This window comes from Bufo gargarizans, chromosome 1, assembly GCF_014858855.1.
Source record: "Bufo gargarizans isolate SCDJY-AF-19 chromosome 1, ASM1485885v1, whole genome shotgun sequence".
In the NCBI taxonomy this organism is placed as follows: domain Eukaryota; kingdom Metazoa; phylum Chordata; class Amphibia; order Anura; family Bufonidae; genus Bufo; species Bufo gargarizans.
The window spans coordinates 624,765,531-624,790,939 of NC_058080.1; the positions used below are offsets into that span (position 1 = coordinate 624,765,531).

The 25,409-nt window shown below is 43.4% G+C and overlaps 1 protein-coding gene across 3 annotated transcripts in view; it reads right to left on the reverse strand.

Moving 5' to 3' along the window:
* Positions 1-25,409, reverse strand: part of FER (FER tyrosine kinase) — a 239,241-nt gene that overhangs the window by 192,615 nt on the left and 21,217 nt on the right. For all 3 annotated transcript variants that reach the window (XM_044275952.1, XM_044275953.1, XM_044275954.1), the window contains one exon: positions 23,388-23,469. The gene's annotated coding sequence lies outside the window, so the exon portion shown is untranslated. The remainder of the gene's footprint in view (positions 1-23,387; positions 23,470-25,409) is intronic.

Below are 25,409 nucleotides of genomic sequence, written 5' to 3' on the forward strand. Positions count from 1 at the left end.
AAGCTTCACTGTAGAGATAGTACTGAGCAGTACCTGGTTTCCTCCCAACATAACACATAAAATTGAGGCCATAACGTTCAGGCTTGATTTAATCAGACCACTGAATAATTTCTCATTTGTCTAAGGGTCCTCTAGCTGCTTTTTGCAAACTCCAGGGCTTTCATGAGTCTTTGACAGAGGAGAGGCTCCTTTCTGACCACTATGCCATAAAGTCCAGATTGGGAGACTGCTGCAGAGATGGTTGACCATCGGGAAGTTTCTCCCCCAAGTACTGAGTTTGGTAGGACAGCCAGTCCTAGGAAGTGTCCAGGTTGTTCCAAACTTATTCCAATAAAGAATTATAGAGGCCACTATACTCTTGAGAACTTTCAGTGTAAAAGAACGATTTTGTACCCTTCTCCTGATCTGTGCCTCCACACAATGCTGTCTCTGAGCTCTACAGGCAGTTCCTTCCTCCTCATGGCTTGGTTTTTGCTCTGATATAATTTATCAGCTGAGAGACCTTATTACGGGCTGCATCTTACCAAATCACGTCCAGCCAATTGAATTTACCATAGGGGGACGTCAAAGTGTAGAATATCTCCAAGATGATCAAGAGAAATGGGCTCCTAGAGCTAGAAGTCACATGTCATGGAAAAGGGTCTGAATATTTATGTCCATGCACATTTTAGTTTTCACTTCTCATTTTAGTCCTCACTTTTCATTATGGGCTATTGAATGCACATTGGTTATTATTATTGTTTCTTTTAACACAAGACACCGTAACAAAATGTGAAAAGGTCTGAAGACTTTCCGAATGCATTGTATGTTTACTGCACCATGACAAAAGCTACATATGTACAGACAAGTGTGTAAGCGAAAAAATATATCAGAAAATATTATAACTCATTTACATGAAAAGCAAATAAGCCAGTGCAACAGAACAGTGAAAATATTGTTTAAAGTATCATTGCTTTTGCATAAAACTTTCGACATGTAATAATGACAAGCCAGAAGTGTTGATGGGTGAGGTTTCAGATTCTCGGATGATTAGCTATTTGTCAGATGCAGTAAGTAGTTAAAGGCTACATGCCCAAATGTCAGTTAAAAACGGACACGGTAAGGTTTTCATGGTCATTTTGCATCAGTGTGTGCATCCATTTTCTGGCCGTGTGTCCGTTTTTCATGTCGTTTAAAAAAGGACACTAAAATTGATTAATTTGATTGGCAGTTATTTCGAGACCCACCGTTCTGAAAACACCCATAGGATGGTAGGCCCCCAGCTAAAATATTGTCCCCATAGTGTAGGATATATTTTTTTACTGCACCCAGCTTTAATAATGACCCTAATGTAGGCCCCAGCTTAAATCATTTTCCCCATAATGTAAATAATACCCCCACCTCATCCACTTGCTCGCGCTTCAGCAGTCTCTTTTCTCTTCAATGAACAGGACCTGCAATGTGCACGATGATGTCACCGCGTGCTCCCACGTGGTTACGTCATCACGCATATTGCAAGGCCTTCAGTAGGTCCTGTTTAGGGGAGAGAGAAGAGAGAAGAGACTGCTGTAGCAAGTTGATAACATAAGGTTTTGGGGTTTTCTTTAACCCCTAAATGGCCATACTGTTAAAGTGTACCCATTTTTAACGCCCGTTAGATGGATGCACTCCTGTCTAAGCGGCAGTTAAAAGCGCCTATTGATTTCAATGGGGTCCGTCTGGCCGTGGAAACACCAAAAAATAGGACATGTCCTCTTTTTGGACAGACGCTGTTCACTGGCCATTAAAAGAACGGTCATGTGAATAGCCCCATAAACTTTCATTGATGCTAAAAATGGCCGTGTGACGGCCATCATGCAACCATTTTTCACTGTCATGTGCATGAGGCCTAAGGATCACACAGCCTTCCCCATTAGACTGCACATCAATGTGTTTGGCAAAGAGAAGTGTAATAAGCTTTATGAAGTCAGGATGCATGCATGCACAGTGGCAATAACATGCTTTGCAGTGGTGCCATGATTTGTATATATACAGTCATGTCCATAAATATTGGGACATCAACACAATTCTAACATTTTTGGCTCTATACACCACCACAATGGATTTGAAATCAAACAAACAAGATGTGCTTTAACTGCAGACTGTCAGCTTTAATTTGAGGGTATTTACATCCAAATCAGGTGAACGGTGTAGGAATTACAACAGTTTGTATATGTGCCTCCCACGTGTTAAAGGACCAAAAGTAATGGGACAGAATAATCATAAATCAAACTTTCAGTTTTTAATACTTGGTTGCAAATCCTTTGCAGTCAATTACAGCCTGAAGTCTGATAGACATCCCTAGACGCTGGGTTTCATCCCTGGTGATGCTCTGCCAGGCCTCTTGTGCAACTGTCTTCAGTTCCTGCTTGTTCTTGGGGCATTTCTACTTCAGTTTTGTCTTCAGCAAGTGAAATGCATGCTCAATCGGATTCAGGTCAGGTGATTGACTTGGTTATTGCATAACATTTTACTTTTTTCCCTTGCTTTTGCAGTATTCTTTGGGTCATTGTCCATCTGCACTGTGAAGCTCTGTCCAATGAGTTCCGAAGCATTTGTCTGAATATGAGCAGATAATATTGCCCGAAACACTTCAGAATTTATTCTGCTGCTTTTGTCAGCAGTCACATCAACAATAAATAAAAGAGAACCAGTTCCACTGGCAGCCATACATGCCCACGCCATTACACTACCACCACCATGCTTTACTGATGAGGTGGTATGCTTAGGATCATGAGCAGTTCCTTCTCCATACTCTTCTCTTCCCATCACTCTGGTACAAGTTGATCTTGGTCTCATCTGTCCATAGGATGTTGTTCCAGAACTGTGAAGGCTTTTTTTAGATGTCGTTTGGCAAACTCTAATCTGGCCTTCCTGTTTTTGAGGCTCACCAATGGTTTACATCTTGTGGTGAACCCTTTGTATTCATTCTGGTGAAGTCTTCTCTTAATTGTTGACTTTGACACACATACACCTACCTCTTGGAGAGTGTTCTTGATCTGGCCAACTGTTGTGAAGGGTGTTTTCTTCACCAGGGAAATAATTATTCGGTCATCCACCACAGTTGTTTTCCGTGGTCTTCTGGTGTTGCTGAGCTCACCGATGCGTTCCTTCTTTTAAAGACTGTTCCAAACAGTTGTTTTGGCCACGCCTAATGTTTTTGCTATCTCTCTGATGGGTTTGTTTTGGGTTTTTTCAGCCTAATGATGGCTTGCTTCGCCGATAGTGACAGCTCTTTGGATCTCATCTTGAGAGTGGACCACAACAGATTCCAAATGCAAATAGCACACTTGAAATTCACTTTGGACCTTTTATCTCCTCATTGTATTTAGGATGAAGAAATAACACACACCTGGCCATGGAACAGCTGAGAAGCCAGTTGTCCCATTACTTTTGGTCCCTTAACAAGTGGGAGGCACATATGCAAATTGTTGTAATTCCTACACTGTTCACCTGATTTGGATGTAAATACCCTCAAGCTGACAGTCTGTTAAAGCTGACAGTCTGCAGTTAAAGCACATCTTGTTCGTTTTATTTCAAATCCATTGTGGTGGTGTATAGAGCCAAAAATGTCAGAATTGTGTCAATGTCTGACGTGAGACGCTAGGCCCCGCCCCTCCGCTCCCCCGGCATGCCGGCTGTTCCGTCTGCTCGTTCCCGCTTGCTTGCCTGCTAAGCCGCTATGCTGGGGCAGGCAGGGGGGACGTTACCACCGATATCGGAGATCTGATGCTGCCACCTGGTCTGTGAAAGAAGCGTAGAGGGGGATGGAGATGTCATGATCCGCAGGCGGTGTGGAAGATTACCCGACGCTGAGACCGGAGTATCGATACCTGGGTTTGTTGGTGACAGGAGGAGCCATTGCTACCCCCGGGAGGCAAGGAATGAGCCGCAGGTGCTGTGGAACAGTGGACTTGCGTTGGAGAAAGTCATGAGTTGCACATGTGTGCTAGTGCTTGCAACATTTGTTTTAAAGCTCTTGCGGGGATGTTGTTCTCCCCCTTTTAGAGTATGCTGGACTGTATAGGATTCTACTACGAGCTGTTGGTTTCAAACCTCATGCAGAGGATATAGGGGTGAGGATACTTTGACTACTGTGGACTCTGGGGTATAATCTCCGGTATATAGCACCTTATTTCTATCCTTGGAGGAATACTGGGAGGGATAGAGTAAAAAAAAAGAAGCACGAGTGAGAAGAAAAAAATAAAAATAAATAAATAACAACTAGGAGCGAATATACCGTGCTTATTAATGAGTATATTGCTCACCTGCCGGTTTATTGGCGCATAAGCCCTCATTTGTTACCTCCATTTTTTTTATTTTATTTTTTATTTTTGACCCCGAGACTCCTGCTCTAATCCTCTGAAGAAGTTCTTCCAAAAAGGGACTAACCTCATTTCTGCATCTATAATAACTCTTATACTAACTTTACTAAAAAAGGAAAAAGGAAAAAAAAAAAGAAAATAATTATCTGTGCTGCTCGTTGTTTTATGGGTTCCGGCCTGAGAGACATTGAGACTCTGAGATGATGGTCTGGTAGGGGGATATGCTGGGAGCGCCCCCTGATACTATCTTGCTACTGCTTGGATTTCTTGACTTGTTCGGCGGTCTGCTACTAACACTGTCTCTCTGCTATCAGTGTTGCGAGTTTGGCTGGACTGCTGAGATTGAAGCGGGCTGTATGGAGGTGGAGGGTGCAGTTGCTGGTGCAGTCGCCGGATTATGGTCAAATGTTAAGTACCTTTTTTTCCCTTTAGGAATGGATAACTCAACTAATATTTGACTTTGCTAAAATTTTCACCCTTAACCCTCCGCTAGATTAAACCTGGACTAACAGACTACTACTCCTATTCTTTTTTCCTCTATCTTATGTTGAAGACTTAGCAGACAAGTGGTTATTAACAAAGTTTTGTGTTTTTTTTATTTTTTATTTAACATTAGAGGCGACTTTCTGTGCTCTACGGAAAATAAGGACAGTATCTTTAATTTTGGACGTTTGTTTTTTGCTTTTTTTTGTTGTTCCTATTCCCCCCCCCCCCCCTTCCTCTTTTTTTTCAGGTGTTTTTTTTTCCTTTTTTTTACTCTGTTCATTTTGTTCTGGGTTCCAGTGACCTGTTGTGGGTGGGTTGACGGGAGGTGAGTAGGGGTGGGAGATAAGGAGACCTTAAAATGCCACCTAAGAAAGGTCCTACGGGGGGTAGCAGTAGGAGATCAGGTACGGGATTGGAGACCGGGCCCAAACAACAGGGTTTAAATAAATTTCTAGCGCCAAATTCGCCTGGATTTGGGTCCCCACAAAGGGAGAGAACGATAGAAGCTGGGTCTCATGATTTGATGCAGGATGGTGGGGCTTCGGGGGGAGGGGGGAAGAAGGGAGCATTAGCTGCATTCACAGAAAATGATGCAAAGACAATGAAAGATATACTTTGCACTGTCTCGAGGATGGAGAACCTAATGGGGAATATGGTGACCCAGATCGGGGCAGTGCAAATGGACGTTAGTGTAATACGGGTTGAGATGGAGAAGATAAGGCAGCGCTTACATGAGATGGAGGACAAGGTTCCCGTCTTGGAACATTCGGTACAGAAATTGGAGAAAGAGGTGGTTCTGTTAAAGGAAATGAATACTAGGATGGAACAAAAAATAATAAGTCAAGAGGATAGATCAAGGAGATCTAATATAAGATGCATAGGGATCCCAGAGCGCGTAGAAGGTGATAATTGTACCGAATATATGGAGAGATGGATAAGGGATAATTGTACGGAAGGTGTTTTATCTCCATTGTTTGCTATTGAAAGAGCGCATCGGGTCCCTACAAGAAAGAGGGTTCCAGGAGAATCTCCTAGACAGATATTGGTTAAATGTCTATTAGGCCGGGATCGAGATAGAATATTAACCGATGCAAGCACCTCCGAAAAGTACCAGATACAGGGTGTAAAGATAAGGCTATTTCCAGACTATTCTGCGCACACTAACGCCCACAGGAAAGAGTATATAGTTGTTAAGAAAAGATTAAGGGAAGCAGGTTTAAAATACAGTCTACTCTTTCCGGCAAAATTAAGGGTGGAATATAAAGGTAGGACTGTTTTTTTTCAGACTCCGGAGGAGGTTAGCGATTGGGCGGATGGGGAGGGCCTATGAGGCCGGGGGGATGCGGAGAGGGAAGGAGCTAGTATGCTAAGATATGGAGTCGCCCCGACTGCTGGACAGCAGGGAGGGGGGCTATCTGGGAGGGGGGTGTGGGTGGCATGAGGGAGAGGGAGACGTGTTGGGATTTCTTTTTCTTTTTTTTTTTTTTTTTTCTTCCCCCTCTGCTAGATGCTTAGGATTGTTTCGCTGAATACGAGGGGTTTAAGGGAGAGAGTGAAGAGGTATGCTATCCTTGAGTGGATGAAGGGGTTTCTGCCAGCCGTCATTTGCCTACAAGAGGCACATTTGGACAAGGAATCCCTAAGATGGTTGCAGAAGAGATGGATAGGGGAAAGTTACCATTCTGTATATACTACTTATTCAAGAGGGGTCTCAATTTTGATCCATAATAAAATAAAATTTGAATGTCTGATGTGTGAGGCCGAAGACTGTGGCAGATACCTCTTTCTATATTGTAATATAGAAGGGGTTAAAATGGTAATTGCAAATATCTATATTCCTCCACCGTATAAGTCAGATATTTTATATCAACTGTATGGATTCATGCTGGATAGACAGGAAGCTATAATGATTGCGATTGGAGACTATAATGCAGTAATGGATCCACTCAGGGATAGAGCCTCTAGCAGAGGGGGAAGAACACAAAAAGTAGATTTCTATAAATTAGCCCAGGAATTTAACTGGATTGACGTTTGGCGTCTCCAGAACCCGGATGAAAATATGTATTCCTGCTACTCCAAAACACACCAAACCTGGTCTAGAATAGATATGGCCCTGGAAAATAAAAAGCTGATGTTCTATAATAGGATTAAAATAAAGTATCTCCCCATGGCTTTATCAGATCATAATGCCGTGGTAATGGAACTAGATTTAAATAAAGAGAAGGCCTTATTACCGTTTAAGTTTAACTCCCATTGGTTACCAATGATCCCAGATAAAGAAAGTATAATGGAAGAATTAAAAAAATTTTTAGGGAGAATAACTACTCTGCAAGTAAGTTAATTGTTTGGGATACGGCTAAAGCATATTTAAGAGGATTGCTTTGTAAAAAAGTGAATCACTTAAAAAAAAATACCAGGGAAAAGGGGATTGCTTTGGAAAAAAAAGTTCAGGAATTAGCAATAACATGTATGAGATATCCCACTGACGATAACAAGAAAATATGGGAGGAAGAACAGGAAAAGTTAAAGGTATATCATATGGAGAGAAGTAGGAAAGAATTAATTTTTCAAGGGATCCGGTTGGCCACAGAGGGAGAAAAAGTTGGTAAAATCTTGGCAAATATAGCAAGAAATCAAAGAGAGAAAGCCTGGATAGGGGCGATCAAAGATAAAAGGGGTGAGATAATTAACACACCAGAAGGAGTTAAAGAAGTGTTTATAAAATATTTCCAGGAGGTATACAAGTCTAGGGTACAATACTCAAAACAAGAATTAGAGTTGTATTTAGATCAGATTCCTTTTAGGGAGATATCCCAGGCCCAAAAGATATTTTTAGAAAAATAAATATCAATTGTTGAAATAAATAAGGTCCTGGGGCAGGTAAAATCAGAAAAGGCACCAGGAAGTGACGGGCTCCCTTTTGAAATTTACAAAACCTTCTCCCAGGTGTTAGTACCAGAACTAAAAACAACATTGGATGAGGCTAAAAAAATTGGGGACCTACCAGACTCTATGAAAGAGGCAATTATAGCACTAATTCCAAAAAAGGGCAAAGAACAATTAGACCCGGGATCATATAGGCCAATATCACTTTTAAATACCGATGTTAAAATTTTGGCAAAAATTTTGGCCGATAGACTTTCAAGGGTGGTTAAGGGTATAATAAACCTAGATCAAACAGGTTTTATACCGGGTAGAACGATATACTCAAATATAAGAAGGTTTTATTTAAATATTGAAGCTAATAGAACAGAAGCGGGGGAGAAAGCAGTACTATCATTGGATGCCCAAAAGGCATTCGACTGTATTGAATGGGAATATTTATGGGCTGTATTAAAAAGGGTCGGTATAGGGGAAGGATTTATAAGATGGGTACAGCTAATATATCAGGATCCGCGGGCCAGAGTGATGGTGGATGGGAGCTTGTCCCTGCCCCTTGCCCTATATCGGGGCACTAGGCAGGGATGCCCTCTCTCTCCACTATTATTCGCCATTGCGATCGAACCTATGGCAAGTATAATAAGAAACGATAGGGAAATTAAAGGCTTTCACTATGATGGAGGGGAAGAAAAATTGTTAATGTACGCGGATGATATTTTATTATTTATGCACAATACTGGAGACCAGTTTAATAGAGTTATAGATATAATAGATAAGTTTGGTTGTTTTTCTGGATTAAATATTAATTGGGGGAAATCATATATGTTGATGTTGGGGGATGCACAACCACAGGGGTCTTTAAAGGTGCAGGTGTTGGGAAAACAAGAAAACTTTAAATATTTGGGGATACAAATCTCCGGAAACATAGGAGAATACGAAAAATTAAATGTACTTCCCCTAATAAAAGAACTTAGGGCCAAAATACATGTCTGGCGCAGATTACCAATTTCAATACAGGGTCGGGTAAACCTAATAAAAATGGTCTTTCTCCCCAAAATATTATATGTCCTTCAAAATGCCCCAGTCAGGTTGTCGCAGGATACCTTTAGATTGCTTGATAGGTTAATGGGAGACTTTCTTTGGAAAGGTAAGATTCCCAGAATAAAGAGAGAGATACTTCAGCTCCCAGTGAGAGAAGGTGGACTTGCAGTTCCGAATTGGTTTTTTTATTATATAATTACACAATATGGTCAAATAAAGAGTAGTTTGGATGGGTTAGTGGGTAGTCAGGTAGTAAATAGACTGGGATGGAAAGAAGAATGGAACTTTTTAGAGGTGCTGGAATCGGGTACACTGGGGGGAAATACAGGAAATAGAGTTTTAAATTTAACGGAATATATATGGGTAGAGATTAAAAAAATATTAGAGATTAAAGGGTTTTTGCAATACACACCTATATGGAAAAATATTCATCTTAAGGAACTGCAGGGGATTAAAATGTATATTGACTGGGAGAAAAAGGGGATGAAATACTTAAACCAGATATTCGAACAGGGTAAACTGAAAGACTTTAATATAATGGTTAGAGAGTTTGGTATACCGTATAAGGACATATATAAATACTTTCAGCTTAGGAATGCATTGAGGTCAGTTATGCAAGAGGATAAATACAAGATGGAAAGATCTGAGATATTACACAAATTTACTAATCTGGGTGAAAGAAGAGGAATAACGGCAAAAAGATATAAGATACTGATGGGGGGAAAAAAGAAACGGGTTACAATATTAGCTAAGAAAAAATGGGAGAATGAACTGGAATTCTTTACGGAAGAAAAATGGAATGATGCATTAAAGAATTATTCTCGAGTCTCAAACAGGGGTTTACATAAGATTTCACAATTTTTTATGGTTCATAGGTTGCATAGATCCCCATGGATATTGAAAAGAATGGGCGTTAGATCCTCGGATGAATGTGCAAAATGTGGGGGAGAGAGAGCTGATTTAATGCATTGCTTCTGGAGATGTCCCAGATTGTTTAGATATTGGACAGAAAAAACAGATACTATTTATCGAATTCTGAAGGTTCAAATATCAGAAGATCCGATGACGTGTATTCTGGGGGCAACCGAACATCTGGGTTTAAATAGAGATATAAAGTATGGTCCTTAGTAAGGTTTTATTTCAAGCTAGACTCTTAATACTTAAGAAATGGGTAGGGGCTGACCCTCCAACAGTTCGGCAGTGGAGAAAAGCAGTGGAGGACATGATTAAAGAAGAACGGGTGATGGAGGGCCATAGTAGAAAAGAAAAAAATACGGATGAAATATGGAAGAGCTGGTTATTTTAGGGCTGGATAGATAGGGTTTTTTTTTTGTTTTTTTTCTCTCTCTTTTCTGTTTTTTGTACAGGTCCTTCTAAAAAAATTAGCATATTGTGATAAAGTTCATTATTTTCTGTAATGTACTGATAAACATTAGACTTTCATATATTTTTGATTCATTACACACCAACTGAAGTAGTTCAAGCCTTTTATATATTTAATATTGATGATTTTGGCATACAGCTCATGAAAACCCAAATTTCCTATCTCAAAAAATTAGCATATTTCATCCGACCAATAAAAGAAAAGTGTTTTTAATACAAAAAAAGTCAACCTTCAAATAATTATGTTCAGTTATGCACTCAATACTTGGTTGGGAATCCTTTTGCAGAAATGACTGCTTCAATGCGGCGTGGCATGGAGGCAATCAGCCTGAGGCACTGCTGAGGTGTTATGGAGGCCCAGGATGCTTTGATAGCGGCCTTAAGCTCATCCAGAGTGTTGGGTCTTGCATCTCTCAACTTTCTCTTCCCAATATCCCACAGATTCTCTATGGGGTTCAGGTCGGGAGAGTTGGCAGGCCAATTGAGCACAGTAATACCATGGTCAGTAAACTATTTACCAGTGGTTTTGGCACTGTGAGCAGGTGCCAGGTCGTGCTGAAAAATGAAATCTTCATCTCCATAAAGCTTTTCAGCAGATGGAAGCATGAAGTGCTCCAAAATCTCCTAATAGCTAGCTGCATTGACCCTGCTCTTGATAAAACACAGTGGACCAACACCAGCAGCTGACATGGCACCCCAGACCGTCACTGACTGTGGGTACTTGACACTGGACTTCAGGCATTTTGGCATTTCCCTCTCCCTAGTCTTCCTCCAGACTCTGGCACCTTGATTTCCGAATGACATGCAACAGTCCAGTGCTGCTTCTCTGTAGCCCAGGTCAGGCGCTTCTGCCGCTGTTTCTGGTTCAAAAGTGGCTTGACCTGGGGAATGCGGCACCTGTAGCCCATTTCCTGCACACGCCTGTACACGGTGGCTCTGGATGTTTCTACTCCAGACTCAGTCCACTGCTTCCGCAGGTCCCCCAAGGTCTGGAATCGGTCCTTCTCCACAATCTTCCTCAGGGTTCGGTCACCTCTTCTCGTTGTGCAGCGTTTTCTGCCACACTTTTTCCTTCCCACAGACTTCCCACTGAGGTGCCTTGATACAGCACTCTGGGAACAGCCTATTCGTTCAGAAATTTCTTTCTGTGTCTTACCCTCTTGCTTGAGGGTGTCCATGATGGCCTTCTGGACAGCAGTCAGGTCGGCAGTCTTACCCATGATTGCGGTTTTGAGTAATGAACCAGGCTGGGAGTTTTTAAAAGCCTCAGGAATCTTTTGCAGGTGTTTAGAGTTAATTAGTTGATTCAGATGATTAGGTTAATAGCTCGTTTAGAGAACCTTTTCATGATATGCTAATTTTTTTAGATAGGAATTTTGGGTTTTCATGAGCTGTATGCCAAAATTATCAATATTAAAACAATAAAAGGCTTGAACTACTTCAGTTGGTGTGTAATGAATCTAAAATATATGAAAGTCTAATGTTTATCAGTACATTACAGAAAATAATGAACTTTATCACAATATGCTAATTTTTTTAGAAGGACCTGTATTACACGTCTCTCCCCCCCCCCCCCCCCCCCTCCCCTAGCTGGGAGGGAGGGAAATCGGGGAGTGAAAATATTTGGGTACATATAAAATAAGAATGGAATGTTTTTCTTTTCCTTTTTTTTCATCTTTTTCCGACGCCTCAAAAAAAAAAAAAAACGTAATTTCTATCCAATTTATAGATGATTGTTTTTGAGACGATGCCAATAAAAGGATATTTATAAAAGGTAAAAAGAGGAAGGAGGGAGGAAGAAAGGGAAAGGAAAAATAAATATTGCCATACATTGTCACTATAAATAGTACCATATACTGTCATTACAAATAGTGATGTACTTGGGAGGGGGGAGGGGGGAAGGGGGGGGGTTGGGGGGGTGGTAGGGGTAAAAAGCTAATGTGAATGATTACTGGAATGACCCGTTGGACGGTCTGATACTGTATATCTTATGTGTTTTTGTATAACAATAAAGAAATGTAAAAAAAAAAAAAAAAAAAAAAAAAAAAAAAACTGTCCCACAATATGGACCTGACTCTAACTTAATGGACTTTAAATGGTTATTCTTACGTCAGATACTGGGGCATATCGCTAGGATATGTCCCTCATGTCCGATAGCTGTGGGTCCCAACTCTGGGACCAGCATCTACACATAGAACGGAGCCAGCAAAGTCCCAGAGGGCGCACAGCGGAAGTGCGGTCGACCTCCTTTCATTCCTATGAGAGCGCCGAGAATAGTCAAGTGGCCCACTCATACCTTCTCAAGGCACCATTTAATATTGCATAAAATATAGTGGAAAGCTGGGGGAAAAAGTCCAAATGGGATGGAATTCTAAAGAAAAATGCAATTCTGCCATTCTCAGGTTCAGTACAATTACCTTAAAAAAAAAAAAAAAACATTCTTCTGGGGAAGAAAATATTCTGGGGAGGTAAAGGGATGAAAAATTGCAAATTGGCCCTTTTGATTTATTTTTATCCCCCGTTACAATAAATATTTTTATATTTTAACAGAACAGGAATTTTGGGATGTGGCAATACCTGCAAACTTTGTTTTTTATTTATTTTTAACCCGTAGAAGACCAGCGCCGTACATGTGATCGGGCGGGTGCAGGAGATGCGCCCGCCCGATTCGCGGTAGGTGTCCGGCAGTCACTGATAGCCGGACCCCTGCTGCACTCGCCGCCAACGGTGAAATGACCGATGCCGGCGCATTAATCCTTGATGTGCTGCAGTCAGTGCTAACCGCGGCAGATGCGATGTCCGTGCGGGAATCGGAGCTTCCATTGGGTCCCCGTGCTGCTGTGACGGGGACCCTATGGCATGGAAGACAGCCTGTTGCCTTCCTTAGGCATCGTGGCTGCATTTTGTGACAGCCTGTGAGAACTAGCCCCCTGGATCTCACAAGCAAACAGACTGTAAGTGTATAATAGTCTGTAATACACTTAGATCCAATGCATCACAATACAGAAGTATTGTGATGCATTGTAAAGGGGATCAGACCCCCAAAAGTTGAAGTTTTACAAAAAAAATATTAAAGTTTCAAGTAAAAAAATAAAATAAATTGGTAAAAAATAGGGAAGAAAAGAAAAGTAGACAAATAAGGTATTGCCACGTCCGTATGAACTGGCTCAAAATCTAACATGACCTAACCCTTCAAATGAACACCGTCCCAAAAAAAAAAAACTGTGCTAAAAAAATTTTTGGGGGTCACCTTACATCACTTAAAGTGCAACACCAAGCAATCAAAAAGGTGAATGCCCCCAAAAATAGTACCGTTCTAACAGTCACCTCATCCCGCAAAAAATGATACCGTAAGACAACCGCCAAAAAAATAAAGATAAACTATGGCTGTCAGACTACAGAGACACAAACATTTTTTTTTTTTGGTTAAAAAATTCTGTTATTTTGTAAAAGTACATAAAAAGTATACATATTAGGCATCGCCGCATCCGTAACAACCTGCGCTATAAAAATACCACATGACCTAACCCCTCAGGTGAACACGGCAAAAAAAAAAATATATATATTATAAACACTGCTAAAAAAGCAATTTTTTTGTCACCTTACATCACAAAAAGTGTAAAAGCACCCAACATGGTAACAATCAAACCGTCATCTCATCCCACACAAAATGATACCCTAACTAAGACAATCGCCCCAAAACCGAAAAACTATGGCTCTCAGACTTTGGAGACACTAAAACATGAGTTTTTTTTGTTTAAAAAAATGATATCATTGTGTAAAACTTACATAAATAAAAAAATATTCGGCATCTATAAAAATATCACATGACATAACACCTAAATAAAAACTGTCAAAAAAGTCATTTTTTGTCACTTTAAATCACAAAAAGTGTAATAGCAAGCGATAGAAGAGTCATATACACCCTAAAATAGTACCAATCAAAGCGTCATCTCATCCTGAAAAAAAATGAGCCCATACACAAGACAGTCACTGCAAAAAAATAAAAAATACAAAAAGGCTTTCAGAATGTGGAGACACTAAAAAGTATTTTTTTTTCAAAAAAGCTTTATTATGTAAAACTGAAACAATATTTGGTATTGTTGCGTCAGTAACAACCTGCTCTAAAAAAATACCACATGATCTAACCCGTCAGATAAACACTGTAAATAACAAGAAAATAAAAACAGTGCAAAAACAGCTATTTATTTGCAACTCTGCCTCACAAAAAGTGTAATATAGAGCAAGCAAAAATCTTATGTACCCTTAGGCTGGGTTCACACCTGAGCGTTTTACAGCGCGTTCCTACGCGCTGTAAAACGCTCAACAAGGAGAAACCAATGATTCCCTATGGGAATGGTTCACACTTGGGCGTTTTACAGCGCGTACGATCGCACTGTAAAACGCCCGACGCTCCAAAAAGTACATGAGCGACTTTTGGGGCGTTTGTGGCCATAGGACACTGTAGTGAATCACACAAACGCGCGTCAAACGCGCGTTTACTATTACAAAAACGCGCATAAAAATGCGCGTCAAAAACGCGCGTTTGCGCAACGCTCAAGTGTGAACCCAGCCTACAATAATACCAACAAAATTGCCACCTTATCCCGTAGTTTCCAAAATGGGGTCACTTTTTTGGAGTTTCTACTCTATGGGTGCATCAGGGGGGCTTCAAATGGGACATGGGGTCAAAAAAAAACCAGTCCAGAAAAATCTGCCTTTAAAAAAACCATATGGCATTCCTTTACTTCTGCGCAATGCCGTGTGCCCGTACAGCAGTTTACGACCACATATGGGGTGTTTCTGTAAACTAAAGAGTCAGGGCAATAAATATTGAGTATTGTTTGGCTGTTAACCCTGAAAAAACTGGATTAAAATTGAAAATCTGCCCAAAAAGTAAAATTTAGAAATTTAATCTCTATTTTCCATTAATTCTTGTGGAACACCTAAAGGGTTAACACAGTTTGTAAAATCAGTTTTGAATACCTTGAGGGGTGTAGTTTCTAAAATGGGGTCATTTTTGGGTGGTTTCTATTATGTAAGCCTCACAAGGTGACTTCACACCTGAACTGGTCCTTTCAAGATTTGCTTCTAAAATTCTAAGCCTTCTAACGTCCCCAAAAAAGGAGATTTTTGTATAACTTTCCAGTAAAATCTCTTTCTCGCTCTTCATTAGGGGACACAGGAACTGTGGGTATAGCTATGTCCTCTAGGAGGCGTTGACACTAGTAAAAGCTGTTAGCTCCTCCCCTGGCAGCTATACCCCCTCCAGCCTGGAGAGAGAGCTTCAGTTTGTGAGAAGCAGTAGGAGAAGCAAGCTAACCAAGAAAAAACATGGAACACCAACCATGCCGAAGGACCCAACGGGGTTCAAACTAGCAACTGCCACAACTGTGGCCAAACAACAATACTGGGTGGGTGCTGTTTTCCCCAATGAAGAGAGAAAGAGATTTTACTGGTAAGTTATGCAAAAATCTCCTTTTCTCGCCCATATTCATTGGGGGACACAGAAACCGTGGGACGTCCGAAAGCAGTCCACAGGGAGGCAAAGGCCACAGACCCATGGAAGCCAAGAACTGTCACCTGCAAGACCACGCGGTCCAAGGTAGCGAACGCCGATGCATAAGTATGCACATGGTAAATTCTTGTGAATGTGTGTAAGGAGGACCAGTTAGCCGCCTTACGCAACTGAGCGGCCGAAGCGCGATTCCTCAGAGCCCAAGAAGCGCCCACCTCTGTGTGAAGTGAGCCGTGACACTTAAAGGGCGGAACCCTGCTTAGGGCGCGGTATGCTTCAGCAGTTGTAGACCTAATCCAACGTGGAACCGCCGCCTGGGAGGCCGCCAATCCCTAGCGAGGACCCTTCGGAAGACAATAAGGAGCTCCGTACGCCGGAAGAGACAGAAGGCTGCCAAATAAGATCGGAGCTCTGACAATGTCCAATAATGTAACTCCCTTCCGTAGGGTGTGAAGGGGAGGAACAGTTAAGAAAGGACAATTTCTTCATCAATATGGAAGTCAGAGACCACCTTCGTGAGAAGAAGGAATGGTCCAGAGAACCGCCTTATCCTTGTGAAGAACCAGGAAGGGTTTTCTGCAAGAGAGCCCCCCCCCCCCAACTCGGACACCCGTCTGATGGATGTGATAGCCACAAGAAGACTACCTTCTTGGACAGGAGCCGGCATGAGATCTCCTACAAGGGCTCAAGGGGAGAAGGCTGTAACGGTGAGAGAACCATATTCAGATCCCAAGGCGGTAAAGGACGGTACGGAGGAACCGTATGTGCCAACCCCTGAAGGAAGGTTTCCATGGACACCAGGGAACCAAAGTACGCTGGAAGCTGCCCCAGGATGGAAGCGTCAACACATGACCCATGAGGAGACTAAGGGTTAAACCAGGTCCAACCCTGATTGTAGAAAGGACAGGACCGTGGGGAGAGAAAAATAACGGAGTGAGGGGATGTCGTGGCTTTCACAGAACCCCAGGAAGGACCTCCGGGTCCTAATAGATCCTGGGCGATGCAGGCTCCCTGGCTTGAATCATAGTGCGGATGACGTCCGACAAAAACCCCCTCCATGTCAGAATGGCGGCTCCCATAGCCACACCGTCAAACAAAGACTTTAATGCTGATATATGACCGGACCCTATAAAGAAGGTAGTCTCTGAGTGGCAGTGACCAAGGGACGTCTCCTAAAAGGAGAACAAGGTCAACGTACCACACGCGACAGGGCCAATCCAGAGCGATCTTCCGTAGAAACCTGGGTAGGAGAGGAAGGGGAAAAAAACACGTAAGAAGGGAGAACTCCCGCCAAGAAAATATCAGGGCGTCCACGCCGCATGCTTCCGGAACTCTTGCATGGGAGAGAAAAGTGGAAAGCTTTTGTGTAGATACTGTTAGCACACCCGGACCCATGAAAGAAGTCCCAGTAGAAGGAGGGATGTGGAGGGCGCCACAGCCCACCAGTCGGAACCGGAGTGTGTCTGGAAATGGAAGGCAACCAAATGAATACCCCGTGCAAATGCAGATGAGGGAAGGTAGTAACGCTATGAACCATGAGCCAGAAGAGGAAAAGGACTAGAGAAGCATAGGCTAGGTCTAACTCCATTCCCCGTCTGAGACCGGCACTATACAGAGTAGCCAAAGAATAAGTGGCTGTGCAAAAAACACACCCGAGGAGGGAGCCAGGCAAGGGGAGTCACACTGTATTGCTAGCGCCATACCCCAGCAGAGGAGGGGGCCACCCGCAGAGGCCACCGAATTCAGCGCTAGAAGAATCCACCACCTGAAGAATGAGCTGCAGAAGAACAGACGTATGTAGTGTTAACGCAAATACCACTCCCACAGTAGTAGCCAGCGCTTGCCCGTGAGTGCAGAGCTGAGGGGGAGGCCTGAGACTAGCCATAGAAGCAACGTACCATACTGCCCGAGTTAAGTAGAGCTAATTTAAAAAACCCTACCTGGAAGGGCACTGAGCAGGAGCAACTGCCAAGCTAGCACTAGAGAGGGGGAGCCCCTAACTGAGGGGGGTGTCCCACTGCAGCGACTACGAACTCAAGCCTTAGCAAAAGAAAAAAGGCTGCACCTGTGGAGAATGCCAGCATAACCACTTCCCCAAGGAGGAGTGGTGACCGAGAATAAAGAGTCAGTGAAACACTCGACTCGCTGGAACGTACTCCCCAAATATGCGCAATGGTGCACGCACTACGCATTGATGCGGACAAAATTCATGACCGACAGGAACGGTGGAGGCCCATGGAGATGGGGGGAGTCTCTGGGACACATAATTGACTAGGCAACCCCCTGGAAAGACAGAGGATGAGCATGTTCAAAACCGCACCAAAGAAGGAAGGAATAACCACCGTATCGACTGGCAGCACAGTATACCACCAGATTAAGAGTACCGACTGTTGCCACACCCCCTGTGAAAGCGAAGGCACCTAGAGCCGTGGCGTAGACGAGTTGCAACATCCCAAGATGTTTAGTTATTACCCGCTAGTGGATCACTTGCGGAAGGGGAGAATGCAACAGGAAGCACGGTGAAGTCCAACACTCATGGAAAGGGATAGTGCGACAGTCAGGACCGTATGTAATGGTAGTGCAATTACTCTACTTATGGAAGGTGGAATGCATACGGCAAGTACTTAAGACAGTGGTAGGGAAAATACTCCACCTAGAAGGGGGGTTCAATACCCATGGTGGGAACTAGTGCATATGGCGAGTTCTGGACCCGAGGGAGTGAGTGTCATCGCGCCACCTATGGAAGGGGCTAATGCATATGGCAGGCACTGAACCCAGTGGAGATGCAATTCCACCACCTACAGAAGGGGGAATGTATACGCCCGGCACTGAAACCAGTGTACCGGTACGTAGTCCACCTATGGCAGGGGACAATGCATAAGGCAAGTACTGTATCCCAAAGTAGTGCAATTACTCCCCCATTGAAGGGGGCAATGCTTACAACAAGTACTGCCGGCCACCGTAGGCGTAATCCTGGGAGACTGCTTCGGATTCATGTCAGGGTCTGAATCAGTGAGGTATGTGTGGAGTGGGAATGTCAGAGGTCCGCTATTGAATTGCGCAGGCGGAGAATCATCAACCAAATGACCCGGAGGGTGGATTGGGAACGTCAGAGGTCCTCTATTGAATTGCGCTGGTGGAGAACTATCAACCAAACGAACCAGAGGGTGGATTGGGAAGTCAGAGGTCCTCTATCGAATTGCGCTGGTGGAGAACTATCAGCCAAACGACCCAGAGGGTGGATTGGGAATGTCAGAGGTCCTCCTTTGATTTTGCAGGTGGAGGATTGTCAGCCAACGGCACCGGAGGGCGTATAGGGAATCCTTCAGAGTCCCCTGTATTGCGCAGGTGTATAGAGAAGTATCAACCAAGCAGCCATGAAGGGCGGATTGGGACTATGAGAGGTCCTCCTGTGACCGGGACAGAGCACGGGCCCAGTCTGGTACTGCACAGTTATGCATAACCACTTTCCCAGAATGTGTGCTGAGGGGACCGGGCCTGTATTAAATGCTTTTTTTTTTTTTTTTTTTTTTTTTTTTTTTTTAATACTGGTTCTTAAAGGGTAAGGGTTACTTCAGTAAGTAACTGCACTGTATTTTAACTCCTTGAAGACCCAGGGCCGGCCAGGAAGGGTTAAAAGTGCAGTGAGCAGGGGCGGTGCTCAGCTGGCTCTGGGAGAGGGGAACAGCTAGGCGGGAGAAATTAACACACGGCCGCTGGGAGCACTGCCGGACGGCCCGGGGGAAAAGGGGGCTTAAGCGGTGTACCCGTCCCCGGGAGGAAACAGACACGGCCGGACCTAAGTAAGGGGGGATGCAGCAGAGGTAAAGTGCAACACTCCGGTCACCCCCGCAGCCGGATTCCCCCGTGCAGTAAAGGAACAATGCAGCGCACGAGGCGTCCGCGATTGTCTTGTCCTCTTAACCCTGTCGGCGCCCGCACCCGATAGGGTCGGAATATGGAGCCAGGTATTGGGGAGTGGGCCACGCGCTCCTCTTTCTCCTGCTGATTTATAGTGGTCTGTCACCCGCAGCGCCTGAGACCACGATACCTCCTTTCATATTAACCCCCAATTAGCCGTCCACCGGCCTAGAGGGGGAGTAAGAGGGACAGTTTTAGGGGTCTTGGAATGCCTCCACCTAAGATAATAAAGGCCCATGGCAGCATGTGCCTTGCTGTGTCCCCATGGGTTAACGCTGAGGGCAGGAGAAAAGGGAGGAGGGTTAAGGGCACCAGGGGAGAACCATGCCAAGAGGGAGATGGGGGAAGAGGTTAATATTCACCTAGTCCCATGTACTCACCTCATCTTCTGTTCTGCCGCCATCTTCACCCTTCTGCTGGTCCAGCAGGGTCACCCCCTCAGCTACTGGCACCGTAGTGGCAGGACGCTGGAATTGAGGGACTTGGATGGGTGTCCCCTTGGCTGGCAGGATGCAGGGGAGCAAGGCTGCCCTGGTCCACCTTGTCTTCTGTGGGGTTAGGCAGCAGTGCGGGTGACCGGGAACTGGCACAACTCGACCCCGGGAGAACAGGGAGACGAGGCGTCCACTGTTTTCCCCTCTGAAAAAGAAGGAAAAAAATAAACTACAATAAAAAATCTTCAGGAGATTCCCTACAGAGCAGGGAGGTCTTGCCTTCTATCGACACTAGAAAAAACTGAAGCTCTCTCTCCAGGCTGGAGGGGGTATAGCTGCCAGGGGAGGAGTGAACAGCTTTTACTAGTGTCAACGCCTCCTAGAGGACATAGCTATACCCACGGTTCCTGTGTCCCCCAATGAATATGGGCGAGAAAATAAAAAAGCATTCACAAAATTATCCAAAACATGAAGTAGACAAAAGTAGAGAAATTGAAATTTGCTAATTTTTCAAAACTTTTGGTAAATTTGACTTTTTTTATAAATTAAAATAAACATTTTTTTGACTCCATTTAACCACTGTCATTAAGTACAATATGTGACAAGAAAACAATCTCAGAATGGCCTGGATCAGTAAAAGTGGTTTAAAGTTATCACCACATAAAGTCATATGTTAGATTTTTTTTAAAAAAAAGGGTCCTTAAATGGGATGTCCGTGACCAGATTTTTTTATTTTTTATTTTTTTTAAAACAACACGTTTACTCACAATGTACACCTAAATAAAAGGTGCCTCCATATATTTTCAGCTATTTTTGCCACTTCTATGTGGCTCCAACAGTCCCCCACTCATTGTTTATATATCTGTTTATCTTTCCCTAACTTCCGGCTGCACTACCCTGTGGGTCCTGGGGCAGCGCAGCATCAGGTGGTAACTCCGCCCCTCTTCAATATTCACCTCCATTCATTCTAAAGTTCCTTGCCCGGTGACGTCGATGGACTGGAGAGGTGGGGCTTAGCCCAACGTCAGACAGCCTAGTTATCGCCATCCACTCTGCATAAATTACTTATGCTGCCAGTGACATCACCGGGCTCCCTGAGCAGCGGAAGAGGAAGCTTTGCTTGCCTGCAAGGGACCCAGTACGTCAATGAGGAGAAGAAACCAATAACTTCCGGCCAGGAATTTCAAAGATGAAAGCAGGGCTGCAGAAATCTGTGCCAAAGGTACTACATTCTTGTATGTAATGTGTATGCCACACTTGTACTATTAGAGCAATGTACCCAATCCCAGACAACCCCTTTAAGGGGAAAAATGGCAGAGTCCTGAAGGGGTTAATATGTGGAAAGGGGTGATTTTAATATTTTATTTTCTCTATAGATATTTTTTAAAACTTTTTTTTTTCTTTTTACACTTATTTCAAGTCCCCCCAGGGGACTTTAACACTTCTCTCATAGAATGTAATCAATTGCCACTGCAGTCTAATCGGAGATTCATTCTGTTCCTATGAAGCCCTGAAAGCGAATGGCACCATCAATCTTAGCTATTCAAGTGTGCTACGAAGAAAGAACGCTCAGATACTGTGGTTTCAAATGACCACACATACACATTATTGGGTTATAAGTAGCGGAATCAACAATTCCCTAACCTATTTTTTCTCATCCTGGACAAACTCTTTAAAGCGGGTTTTCTTGGACGAACATAATAATGACCTATCTATACAGTGGGTGTCTGATACCTGGCACTCTCCCTAATCAGCTGTCAGTGGCAGCTTTAGGAGATAAAACACCACAGCTCCATACCCTGTGTATTGGCCAATCTCTTACTCCCATTCACTTGAATAGGAACAATCGCTTCAGGACCCAAAGACTGCATGGTGTATGGCGCTATGGTGTTCTGTCTCCATACACCGGTTACTACCACAACTTGTAGCAGCCACTAATAGCTGGTCAGTGGTGGTGCATATTGTTGGAGCCCCACCATCTCATATCAATGACCTATCTATATGGATAGGTCATCAATATGTTAGTCCCAGAAAACCCCTTTAAGATAAAACAGGACTTTTAGGCACATTCTGTTCTTCTAGGTTTTGTAGCTTTTATGTTTGTTTCGCTTCATGGAAGAGAAATTGAGCTGCTGCTAAATATGGTTTTTGTGGTTCAATACTTAAGCAAGATTTCTGTTTCATAATGATCAACTAAAGCAAATCTGGACGTATGTATTTTGTACACATACTAAAAGAAGATTTTAGATGTTAAACAAAAATTACTAAACAAAAAGAAAATACAATAAAGCTGGTTTCAAACAGTTTTCGACTGGTGTTTTTCGGCTTTCGACTTCTGTGGCTTTTACCTTTTTTTCGAGGCAAGAACAGAACAGTTGCGCATTATCTGTGTAGGCGGCTCTCCTGGTTTGCGTTCACAATCACTGACCAAATCACTAAAGTGTTAACTAGGCCTTAAGCCGCTTTCACAGTGTCAGCGTTTGGTCAATGATTGCGAGCGAAAATAGGGTGCAAGTCCAAACAACGGGTGAAAATATTTCTATTATTGGTGTGTAGGCTTCACTCCTAGATGCATATTTTTAATGACACTTTGAGGCTACTTTCACATTTGCGTTCAGGGTTCCGCTTGCGATTTTCCTTTTGGAGGCTCTCACAAGCGGCCCCGAACGCATCCGTACGGCCCCAATGCATTCTGAGTGGATGCGGATCCGATCAGAATGCCTCAGTCTGCACCGTATGACCTCCGTTCCGCTCAGCAGGCGGACCCCCGAACGCAGCTTGCAGCATTCGGGTGTCCGCCTGGCCGTGTGGAGCCAAACAGATCCGTCCAGACTTACAATGCAAGTCAATGGGGACGGATCCGTTTGAAGTTGACACAATATGGTGCAATTTCAAACGGATCCGTCCCCCATTGACTTTCAATGCAAAGTCTGGACGGATCCGTCTGACTAACTTTCAGACTTAGAATTTTTTCTGAAAGATAATGCAGACGGATCCGTTCTGAACGGATCCCATCGTTTGCATTATAGGAGAGGATCCGTCTGTGCAGACACCAGATGGATCCGCTCCGAACGCAAGTGTGAAAGTAGCCCTACACTTTTTTTTATAGACATCTACAGAATAAGTGACATTAGAGGGGGTACATATTTCCCATTTTAATAATGAATAGATTAAAAAAAACGATAAAAAAGCATATAATAATACTTTTTTTTACAAAACAATATGCTATAAAAATGAAGTAAAAACACCATAAAAAAAATCACGTGCTTCTTGCGGTTTTTACACTGAAGGAAAGCCAAACCAAAATGTGTATGAAGAAAGCGTTAACGCAATATTTCTCTAAATGCAACGTAAGTGAAAGAGAAACCAAAGTCAACTTACATTTCACTACTCCACAGCAGCTGGATTTGAGTCCACGTCTAAATCCACTTATCTAGAGACTCTCTTGATTTATGCCACTTGCCTGTTTGAAAGAAAAGAAAAATCATGACTTCACAAAATACTTTAGTTCACGACAGTTATTTCCCTTAAATGGGGTTGTCAGGCCACCACAGAAATTTCAGTTATGGCCCCTTAACTTGGCTTATCCTAAAAGAGAAAGTAAAGGAGTACTAACCTGTTAACTAGCGCCCCTTTCCAGTGCTGAGGGTCCCATCCCTGTGGACCGAAAGTGAGAACAGCTGATCAATGGGGCGCAGGGTGTCGGACCCCCACCGGTTGCATATTGATGACCAATCCTGAGATTACGTCATCAATAACAGGAGAATGGAAAACCCTTTTAATATCGTTTAAAGGGAACCTGTCACCGGGATTTTGTGTATAGAGCTGAGGACATGGGTTGCTAGATGGCAGCTAGCACATCTGCAATATCCAGTCCCCATAGCTCTGTGTGCTTTTAGTGTGTAAAAATAAAATAAAAATAGGGTTTTAAACATATGCAAATTAACCTGATATGTGTCCTGTCCCTGAGAGGAGTCCAGCATGAAGGAGCCCAACACCGCCCCGCATCCTTAGAATCTTCTACTTGCTCCCCAACGTCAGAAAGCTAGAGCGCCGTAATCTTGCGATGCACGAGCTAGCGCATGCGCACTGTCCTCATAGTGTTCCTTCCCTGTGCTGGCATCAGCCTCAGGGAAGGAACTGCGCATGCGGTAGCTCGCACATCGTGAGATTACAGCGCTCTAGCTTTCTGTGACTAATACTACAGGAAGTCTCTGACTGACGACTACGGGAAGTCTCCGACAGACGACTACACCTACTGAGGTGATCGAACATGCTCAATTACATTCTTCAACTTCCACCTACCAACTATACTGTTAAAAGCCATGAAGCTGCTGCTGCTTCCCCCTGCACACGGATTAAAAAAAAAAAAAAAAAAAAAAAAAAAAAAAAAAAAAAAAAAAAAAGGGTGTCTGGGGGAAGCAGCCAATCGCACCCGTGATGCTAGGGAGGCTCGTCCCTGTCCCCGCCATTGGCTGCTCCCTCCCCGACACCAGATGTGGGGGGGGGTTCTTGAAATTGGATAACCCCTTTAATAATGGACACACTGTGAGGTACAAGAACAAGCCTTGTACCTCACATGGATCCAGAGTTCCGCCCATTCATTACTCTGCTAGCTTAGGGTGTGTCCTTTCCGCTGCAACTCGCACAGCTCAGCTCTTTCTCTATAACTGTCACAGCTTCTAACAGTAAAGTTGGCAGGTGGAAGGTAATTGAGCATGTGCGATTCAGATGGACGTGCACAATACTATACAGATTAACCCCTTCCCGACCGCCCCACGTAAAAAGTACCTTGGCAGTCAGGCAATTAAAAATGTCGCTGGCTCGCAAGGCACTAACACCACAGGTTGCCTGTTACTTAACATAGCAGGCACCCACGCCAAATATTGCCGGTCGCAGACATTTAAAGCTTTAGAGGCCTTGGTTAAATCTGATCACAGCATCCGAGCGTGTGAAAACCTGGAAGCATGCTCTTCCAGGTATGCTCCAGCCCACCCCAGCGCCGATCGGGAGAGTCGGAGCGTGTTCATTAGTAATTTCTATGGAACCCTCGCCAGTAGTAGGGCTTCGTAAAAACACAGGAAAATCCCCATAGCTTCCAATGCTAATGCACTGGCGTCTATGAGAAAAGCTATTCCCTATGGGAACTATAAAATTGAGTGCAACAAAAATGTTTTTATGAATAAAAAAAAATAATAATTCAAATCACCCCACCTTCCCCAAAATAAAAATAAAATAACATAAATTACACATCATATGTATTGCCACGTACAAAAACGCCTGTACTATTAAAACATAAAAAGTCTGAATGGCCGATTTGCCATTTTTGGCTTGATTCTCCTCCCACAAAAAAAAATGAGATAAAAAAATGTATCAAAAAGTCAAACGCACCCCAAATGATAT